The following is a 10,697-nucleotide window of genomic DNA, read 5'->3' on the forward strand; positions in this document are numbered from 1 at the left end:
TGTGTCCTGTACGACTATGTACCCCAAGCCTGGTTCTTAGCTGCTCGGTGGACAGGGTGGCAGCGGACATATGCCATGCGTGATTACCCATAACTTACAGCAGTTATGCAAGAGGACATGAGGAGTTTAACTTTGGTGCCAATTGGGATGCAATCACTACGATCCCACAGAGGTGCTTTGGTACCGGAAGCCAGTGCTATGCGTTTCTAATGTCATATGTGAAGTCATTAATCTGTTTTGCTGGGCATTGACTATAGATGCCCTTGGGTCACAAACACAAACACGCACATACATAAACAAACACACACACGGCACACAGACACACACAAACATAATAAGCATGGCAATAAAAACTATTGCCATGGCGACGGTTTTATTGTTTATAAGTATTAATGATTGTTGTTGTAAGTGTGTTGTATTTGTGTTCTATCATTTCGCCTGGCTGTATTTATAAAGATTGTTTTATGGATGTTTCTAGAGCATTGCTGTTAACAAGAAAGGTGATCTCTTGTGACGAGTGACCTATCATAAATGTTTTTCATTGATTATACAACTGGGTTCAATTCCAGCTCTGAGTGCTTTGGCCAGAATGCATCAATTCTGTGGTACAAATGGAGGATGGGGGGTAACAAGCAGTATCCACTACAGGAACTCGCAGTTCTTTAAAACAAAACGTACTCAACATAAGACAAAAGTTGATCCCCTGGAATGTCGGATATGGCAATGAATAATTTTACCAAGACTTTAAGAAAAGCTAATATAAACCAGGGGGCCCAAAATTGACCTTGACCTTCCCAACATCTACCCACATACCAAATATCATCTTAATCCATCCAGAGCTTCTTGAGTTATGCTCACTACAAAGATCCGGACACACAGACAGATACACAGACAGACAGACACACACACACACAGACACACCCAAAACTATATTTCTATTTTCATGGAGATAAATACTTACCAAGTCTACCAGAATGTACTGGAAATGTTAAGATTGAAGGGAAAGGGTACAATTATGATTTGCCTTTTCACATGGGGTTAAGGATCTGGGGAAAATGAGACCATCCATTAACAAGGGGTTAAGGGTCTGGTAAGGGAGGGACCAGCCATTTGATATGCATGGGGTATACGCGACGTTAAAGATCTATGAACGGGGACCATCCATTTCACAAGGGATTGAGGATATGGAATGAGGGCCATCCATTTCACGTGGGGTTAAAGTTTCTTGGAAAGGGTATGGGGAAGGAGGGACCAACCATTTCACGTGGGGTTAAGGGTCTGGGGAAGGAACCCAACCTTTTCATATTGGGAGGTAGGACTATCCATTTTACGTCTAGTTGAGGGTGTGGGGAGGGTGAAACAATCCATTCCTTTCAATTCTAGTGTAGAATAAGCACTACACATTTGATTTCAAACTGTTTATTTGATAGCAATTATTGACAAAATAGATATATGCAAACATATGTGTGCAAATCTAGAAAACACACAATGAATTGAGAAAAATACACAAGCACTATATAAAACTTTAAAAATTGAACTGAAATCTTAACATCTTCCATACATAGATTAACAATTACCCTTACTCTAGGACACGGTGGCCAACAGAGCCAAAATCAGATCAGTAAATGTAACATTGTCATTACATGGTATAGAGGTAGCTTGGCGCCTTTGTACTTGACGAAGAATACAAAGTTATTTTGTAGTCTAAGGCTTAGGCAGAGCTGATTATTAGTGTTCGACAAAAAGATGTTGCATCAGTATGTTATTGTGTGTTTGGAAGGGTTAGTTTGTTAGTGTGTGTGCGTGTCTGTGTCTTTGTGTTAGTATCAGCGTCAGCCTAAGCCTTAGGTATAGGGATTTTTCCAAATGACTGACTTAAAAGGCTACAAACAACCTATACTCATCAATAAACGGGCAATATTAATCGATCTACTGAATTACAATAATACAATTGAAATGCATTTTTAACACAAAGGCTAAGTGACAACAAAAGACAGTCACCCTGTACTGGAATGGCATGATATGATATATTCAAAACAAAGACTACTTACAAAAGACGCATGTCTACACAGCTCAGTATCTCCAAACCTCTTTGCAATACGAGACCAACATGAAGCTTGACTCAAAAATATGGGAATAGGCAAGCTTAACTACATGAATCTAACATCTTGATATACATAATGTACACTTTGCATTCTGTCTGCAATGATTCGGTTTCTGTGACTGTGTCGACACCAAAAAGTATAGTGTGTCTAAAGGACTAAACTACTAATATCAAATAGGCTCTTCAACCACCTGTCTTCATTTCTGGCCTGTGTCGTTTTCTTGGTTCGGGACCCAAGATAACGACACGAGGCAGATTATGTAATGGTCTAGGTCCCCGACAACCACTGACCACGACATAAAACAGATATGACACCAGATGGTGAACCAGGAAAGTTCCTGTTTTCTAAAAAACAGAATTTAGAGTTACGCTAAAAACAATGCCGACCATCGACACAGCCACAGAAACCAAACCAGTCACACATTGGGCCTGTATAACACAGAAACGGGCTGAAGCCCTGCGTGCAAAAGGAGCCTTGGAAAGACTGAATGACTCCTTGGCTTGGTGATGAACTGGATGTTGCCACGAAGCACCGTCAGTGATGGTAGCACCTGAAGCCTCCATTCCCAGCTCCTTCGCCCTTAGCAAGTCCAGGCATTTCTGCCAAATCGGTAGAACAAACATATATGCATCAGCAACCTCACACAAACTGTTCAACCAATCATAATTGTGATTATAGAAATAAAACTCTCCAAAGCACTGTTCGGGTCCAGACATTGAAACTGTAAGCTTAAATTTACCAGCACAAAGGAAAAAGACTGCTGTCCTACAATTAAGAAAAGCTACTTTCACAAAACACAGTACAACACAATTAGAACGTTTCGGGTAGTCCTACAATTGTTACTACTGTCGGTTTATACAGACTGACAATACTGCGCAAACAAGATACAATGCTACAAACATGCCTAGCTATAGGCCGATTGCCTAATTTTACACAACACACTGTGCCATACCTTGTCATATGTCCGTGAAAGACTGATGTCCATCAGGTCTTGTAGAGATGATTGACATACGGACTGTCCTCTAAACATCCAGTTATGAAATGTCTTCTCAAGAAACTGATGAAGACGACTTTCAACGAATCCAACTATGGGAAGTGGCACCAAGACGGCTTCCGCCAGGACCACTGTCTCCTCGGATGCCTGGCACCTCCTTTGCCCACATTTTCCCGGCAGGCCTTGCTGTGAAATCGGCAAAAGAAACAGACATGCATGAACTGCCTCACTACCGCTGCAACAAACACAAATGGTTCAACGCAGGCTGTCCATTGGCGAGTATACGAACTGGACACACAATGCAGTACAATACCTTGTCTATGTCTCGGAAAGACTCGTGCCTTGGTGATGCACCGGACGTTGTCACGAATCACTTTCAGTAACGGTGACGCTTTACACGTCCATTATCCAACTCCGTTCCTTGCTTTCCACGTTCAGACATTTCTAACAAATCGGTAGAAGAAACAGACATATGCATCAGCTGCCGTACCACCGCTGCCCCAACACAAAAGGATTAAGGCCTGTCCAATGGCCAGTACCTAGAAACTGAACACCCCAAACCTCTATACAGACTATCTGATATTCAGATGAAGAATGCGTATGCCAAACTTTTCCATGATCCACCTGACAAACATTCCAACCATAATACAAATGTATTCATATGCGTCATTCAAGCATTAATTTAAGTACTGAGCATTAATTGTTCGGGTACAAACATTGAAAATGAAACTATAAACTTAAACTTGCCAACACAAATGAATTGTTATTCATTGGCAAAGAACGTTGTCCTAGCTATAATCAAAACTGCTTTCACACAATACGATACGATACCTTGTCATATGTGTGGGAAGACTGCGAATCGTTCACGTTCGGCACCTTCCTTCGCCAACCCTAGCCACCCTTTCCGCGTCCAGACATTTCTTCTTACGGTACGATGATCCTCAGTATAAAAGACGAGACAAAAATGAAACTTCACCAAGAAATATGGTAAAGACTATACCTAATACTTAAAGTAAGCTTAGCTATGTGAATGAGGCATGACAGGAAGTTAACTTGATTTGTGATTGTAATTTCAGTTCTTGGTTTAACATAGAAATAGCGGGAATAATCATGATCTCTTGAATGATGGAAAGCGCAAGAGTGCGCTTTGCTGAAATTCCAAGTAATGCTGCCGTTTGTTTTGGTTACAATTTTGAGAGTAATGGCTTCAGTCTGTTTCTGCCTTATACAAGCCCATTGAATAGCTGATTTGGTTTCTGTAACTGTGTCGACGCCGAGAAGTCTAGTGCTATTGATATTAAATAGGCTCTTCAGCCACCTGTTTTCCTTTCTGTCCTGTGTCGTTCTCTTGGTTCGGGACCCAAGATAACGACACAGGGCAGATTATGTAATGGTCTAGGTTCCCGACAACCACTGACCACGACATAAAACAGAAATGACAACAGATGGTGAATCAGGGAAGTCCCTGTTTAAAAAAAAACAGAATTTACAGTAACTGGCCGAATACAATCCCGGCCATCGACACAGTCACAGAAACCAAATCAGCCACACACCAGGCCTGTACAACACAGAAACGGGCCGAAGACCTGAGTGCAAAAGGAGCTTCCATTTACAAAATGTCCTGATATAAACCCCTACCTGCATCATCACTCGAGATGTCAACAAAACACACTCAAGCGCCTTACCATCAACCAAGAGATTTTTTAAAGTTAAAGTAACCTCACAAATTATATACTTCCTATCATGCCGATGACAAGTTAGTCCCAGCCCACCTCTGCAATATGTTTCCATTTCACACCCCATAAGACAAATAACAACTTAACTTAGTTTCAGGTCCTCTGGTTGATCCGGGCTCGATGGTACCAATAAGATCCTGGAAGCAACAAAGCTAAAGTATTATAATTAGGTCGAGACAGCCTTCTTGTTTTGTTGTAATTCATCATCATCATCATCATCATCATAGGTACCCCCAGATGACCCCGCGTGGGGCAAAGTAGGGGGGGGGGGTTGAGGTCCCGGGTAAGGGCGGGCAGCCCTCCTGCCTGGCACGGAAGCACTCAACGGTGGAAGCACTTACTACCGCGCCAGGCAGGGAATGCCACTCCGGAATTGTTCTGGGAAAGTATGAGAATTTGTAGGTGTCAGTGCGGGCGAAAATTGGCTGGTACTTGAGATGTTCCACCGTCAAAGACAACCCTCTGGGTTCTCTCCGCAAGGAAGGCCCTAAGCCAAGACTGAAGAAGGCCAGAAATGCCATAGTGCTCGAGTTTGCTCAGCAGACGTTCGTGAGGCACGGTATCGAATGCGTTGCTAAAGTCAACCACCGCGGCATCGACCTGTTTGTTCTGGTCCATATTTTTGGCCAGGTCTTGGAGGGTAAGCACCAGCTGGCTCTCGCAGGACAGACCCTTTCTGAAGCCATGTTGCGCTAGGGACAGAATGCCATGAGTGTCTAGATGTTTCATCATGTGGCTGTGCACGATGTGTTCGAGCACTTTACCACAGACCGATGTCAGAGACACCGGCCTATAGTTTAATACATAAGAGACCGCACAAATTGTTTACTTCCTATCATGCCGACAAGTTAGTCCCAGACCATCTCTACAATATGTTTCCGTTTCACACCCCATAAGACACACAAGAACTTAACTTAGTTTCGGGTCCTCCGACAGGGCTTTCACACGAGCACCGATCTCCTGGACGTCACCGTACAGCTAGCCGTGGAGATGGCATCGGACAACCTCTCACCGGGATAAGTCCCAACATGAACATTGCAGCTGCAGTTGATCCGTCTTGATGGCACCAATAAGATCCTGGAAGCAACAAAGCGAAATTATTGCAATTAGGTCGAGACAGTCTTCTTGCTTTGTTGGAATACGAGCGATCGCGATGATGTCACGCTCACGGTGACGCAGTGGTAGGCAAAAAGAAGGTGTTTGGAAAAAGATTGATTTACATATTAACCAATAATTTGATCTGCTAATTCAAATATGAATTTCTAATCTAATCTACTGCCATTCTGGTAGGCGCCAGCCGTCGAATACCCCGGATGTAAACAACAACAGCGATCGGTCGTATTGATATAGCACAGTGATGCCTTACATGTAAGCGCCGGTAGGTCCGCGTTTTTATGTCCTCCAACGTTCACAAAAGAATTCAACGTTAACGTTGCCGATTATTGGCATTACATTGGACTGTTGATAACTTGCTTAAAACACATAAATGCACTATGTGAAAAACGACCCTACTAACCTGTTGTCTTGGGTTAGACACGGCTTGAAGTACAAAGGATTCACAGCGGTCGTGCTGCCCTTTTGTAATGGGAGTTGCGAGGTATGTCTGTCACATCAGACGGCTGGCAGACGAACGACGCGACACTTTGGGGTTTCAGACAGGTAACCACAGGGGCTAGTCTATACACGATTGGTCTAGTCTAGAAAATCCGCCGGTGTTATTGGTCAAAGGAATGCTCTTGTACGATTGGCTATCTGAGATAATGAAATTGATTGCAGCACACGACCAGAGGTAGCAGTTCATTACGGCACTGCAGCTGAAAATGAGCCTAGGACTCTGTTTCTATGCCTAGGATAGGCAACATCTTCTGTAGTTGCCGCTGACTCATTCTTTTTGTTTGCTTAAGACGGATAGCAAGCGAAAGGAATGAGTCAGTGGTTCTTACGGAGGGCTAGAAAAAGGCAAGTCAAAGTTCATTGCACAACGCTTGTAAATAGATACAATGCAAGGCAAGCACTGGCTTATTTAACCAATCGCAGGCCATTCGCCAATGATGCATGCGGATGGTCGGCGCCACATGAACGGCCCTTTGTCACATCACCTAAAGTTATGTAAATTGAATGGATAATCTGCGTTGTGTAAATCCACTTGTTTATTTATTTTATTTATTTGAACTTCACCATATTGTGTTTACAAAATGGTAGGGAGGCAAAAACAGGTTGTAACCTTTACTAGTTGCCTCCCGTGCAACTAAATTATACAATAATAGAAAAATAATCATAATGATAACAAATAATAACAATTGTACAATCAAATAATAATGATTTTGTCAACGACAATAAAAGCAAATATACAATAATAACAAATATAAAGAAATAAATCATAGAAATAATGGTAAGATGAAATATGAAATATCTAGAAAGGTGTACAACTGGGACACTGACAGTGGGTGACCCAAGTACATACATCGTTGGAGTTAAATCTGTCGTTGGTAAGAGAGAGATAGTGAACTAGGATTGCTTTCTTAAAGGTATTAATTGTAACAACTGGGGAAAGTTTTAGAGTTCTAATGTTGAGGGGTAAAGCGTTCCAGATGTGAACGATTCTTTGGAAGAAATAGTTTTTAAACGTAGTGGTGAGACATTTTTGGGGCTGGAGCTTGGCTTGTGAGTTGGATCTTAGGGATGTGAGTGGAAAACTTATATATTGATGAATGTCAATGTTTGATGTAACACCCTAACGTTTTAGGGCATACCCTACCTATACTTAATACTGTGGAATTCTACAAAAATAAGCAGAGAAAGGGAAGTCAAAATCTCATTTCTATGACTAAACGTCCATGGCAAGACAACCTAATAAGGACGAGAAAGTGCTCAGATTGCATGGCTATGGCGGTCCCAGTCTTTCAGTCCAGAGAAAGTAAAATACTGTACATGTACATGATACAAATAACTCAGTTTCCGGGCGTTTTCTGCGTTTTCCTGTTTGTCGGATTCGGGTTGCGGGCATTGTCCTCGCCCAACTGATTGAGTTTGGGTAGGTCAGATGAAACGCAGGTGGTGATTGTTATGATTGGAGTCTACGATAAAATGAATAGAACGAACCATTCCTTTCATAGGGATTTTAAACTTGAAGTTACCAATGCAAGAGAGGCTTTTTCGACATTGAAAAACTGTACGACATGATATGTACTGACTATTATGATTACAACATGTAGTGAAAAATAGGTTCTATTATAGCAATTAGATTATTGCTATAGCTTATAGTTCGTAAATCAGCCTCATTACGAAACACATTGGGTACCTACTGGCTGCAAATGCACCAGATAATAATTGAATAACAATGTGTTCAAAGTATGAAAGTCTTAGCAAACAAAGCTATTGTAGCATTTTCTCATAAATTATGTAAATGAGACCCTAATTTACATGAATTACGTATGCATGTTCAACTTAACGTACATGTTGCTGCCAAATGTCGCAAGTATGGAATTTTCGTCATTTAGCACTATAATAACAATTTCTCATTAATTATGCACATTAGGTAACAGTTTGCATAATTGATGTCTATCGATATTTCTCTCTTTTCTAGTTACATTTGTCATGTTTAAGTGATCTAGTATTATGAAATACTGTGGCTTCGGAAGAATGGAATTTTCGTCATTTAACACTGTAATAACAATTTCTCATTAATTATGTAAATTAGGTAACAATTTGCATAATTGATGTCTATCGATATTTCTCTCTTTTCTAGTTACATTTGTCATGTTTAAGTGTTCTAGTATTATGAAATACTGTGGCTTAATAAACTGTGCTCATTAATTATATTAATCATGCAAATTAGCCTGGTCTGCATTGATAGCCCTTATTTATGGAATACATCTCCGAATTTATCTACATATCAAAAATCACAATGATCCGTCAACCCCTTCCTGAGTTATTCCCTTCCAAAAGGATGGTGCAATTGCGCACGCGCGGACGAATTGCTGTGGAATTTCGGGAATATTTGCCAATCGGATATATGCTTAACAGTAAGCCTAATATTTCTCTCTTTTTGAGTTCCATATGGCATATTTTTGAGTAGTCTAACATGAAATGCAGTGTATTTATAAACTGTCCTCATGAATTATGCAAATTAGCCCCTGATGTGCATGATTAGCATTTGATTATGTAAGGCATCTCTGAAGCTATCTACATTCCAAATATCATGAAGATCCGTCAACCCATTCCCGAGTTATTCCCCTCTAAAGGGTTGATGCAACTAGGCGTGGAAAAATTCCTGACATGCCTGCGGAATTTTGTGAATTCTTGTCAAACGGACGCACACTATACTAGTAGGCTAGCCCCTGAGGCGTCGCCAAAAAGCTTGGCAATGAAAATGCATTGCCATGGCGACGGAGTTACAGTTTATACGTATTAAACTGTACATTTGCTGATGTTTTAGTATTCGCCTTCTATCCTATGGCCTGGCTGTATTTATAAAGGTTGTTTTACACGATGAATGTAGGGCACTGCTGTCAAGAAAAAAACAGTCTCCTGTATGTGGCAAGTGTCCTTGATATCACATTCAACAACACAACTTGCTACGTTATTAATTTTTTTATCATACAATGTAAAAGTAAACATCAGTGATCGTATCAACATAGTCTGTGTTTACACAACCTCTCTCTGACTGGGGTTAATTACCTCCTCCCCGAGAGGGGCTGCAGCTATTGTAGGGCGGCTGCTAAGGGCGCATTTTAGTCAGGCTAATATCAACAGAAATACGCTTACATTCATAAACTAGAGTTTGGTGACCTCATACATTTACATGATTTCTGCAGTGATGTTCAGCATTGACTAACGTACACATGTATAGTATAGAATTATAAAATTCCCATCATTAATCATTGAGCGGTTTTGCAATCTTTGCATATATTATGCAAATCAGTTCCTTGTATATTTGGCATCTGCTTGTTCCAAGTGTTACATTTATTGAAGTCCAGTTATTAAAACAATGGAATTATACAATTTCCTAATTGATTATGCAAATTATGCCCTCATTTGCATAACGCATGTATCATTATGAACATTTTTGCCTAAGATACCTGCATGTGTAAAATGATGGCAATCCATTGTTTCTTTCTGCAGTCATCCTCTTTGGAATGTCTTGACAAAAATGCCCCTGAAGTTACAAAATTAAATGTTAGGGGGTTGAAACTTGCCCCACTTTGTCATGACGCTAAACACTATCTACCACCCAAATGTCAAGACCATATCATGTCCGGGACATGAGATACATTAAAAAAACTGCTATGATGGATTAGTCTCATTAATTATGCAAATGCACTCCTATTTTGCATAATTAGTATTACATTTTGTACAACATTGTCTAAGGTACCTGCATACCAATAATCATAAAAATCTGTTCCCTTCTTGAGTTATCCTCTTCAGAAGTTTTTGACAAAAATACCCCTGATATCCCCAAACTAGCCGCTAGGTGGCCCAAACTTATGTCACTTCTTCCTGAGCACAAGATCTATCTAACAGCCAAAAATCATGCCCATAGCTTGTTCAGAACACGAGATAGCAAACCTGGAAGTTGCGCTGCAGTACCAAGGGAAGCCGCTAGGGGGGCCCGAAATCTAATAATTTCAAGCTTTAGTCACACCCTACCAACACACCAAGTATGAAACGAATCCACCCAGCCGTTCTTGAGTTATCTTCATGCGTGGAAAATACATTCCTGACATGCCTGTACAGTTTTTGGAATTCCTGACAAACGGTCGCACACTACGCAATACTATTAGGCTAGCCCCTGAGGCGTCGCCAAAAACACACACACACTGTAATAAAGACCAATAAAACAATACAAGAAAAAACAAACAG

At 40.9% G+C, this 10,697-nt stretch overlaps 1 long non-coding RNA gene across 1 annotated transcript; it reads right to left on the reverse strand.

Moving 5' to 3' along the window:
- Positions 1-1,403: 1,403 nt before the first annotated feature.
- Positions 1,404-6,885, reverse strand: LOC118404959. Its single transcript, XR_004829824.1, has 6 exons — positions 6,352-6,885; positions 5,750-5,912; positions 3,931-4,972; positions 3,413-3,543; positions 3,058-3,285; positions 1,404-2,704 (listed from the first exon to the last, which is right to left on the reverse strand). It is a non-coding gene; the product is annotated as an uncharacterized LOC118404959 (long non-coding RNA).
- Positions 6,886-10,697: the final 3,812 nt, after the last annotated feature.

The sequence above is a fragment of the Branchiostoma floridae genome, chromosome 17 (genome assembly GCF_000003815.2).
Source record: "Branchiostoma floridae strain S238N-H82 chromosome 17, Bfl_VNyyK, whole genome shotgun sequence".
Classification (NCBI taxonomy): Eukaryota; Metazoa; Chordata; class Leptocardii; order Amphioxiformes; family Branchiostomatidae; genus Branchiostoma; species Branchiostoma floridae.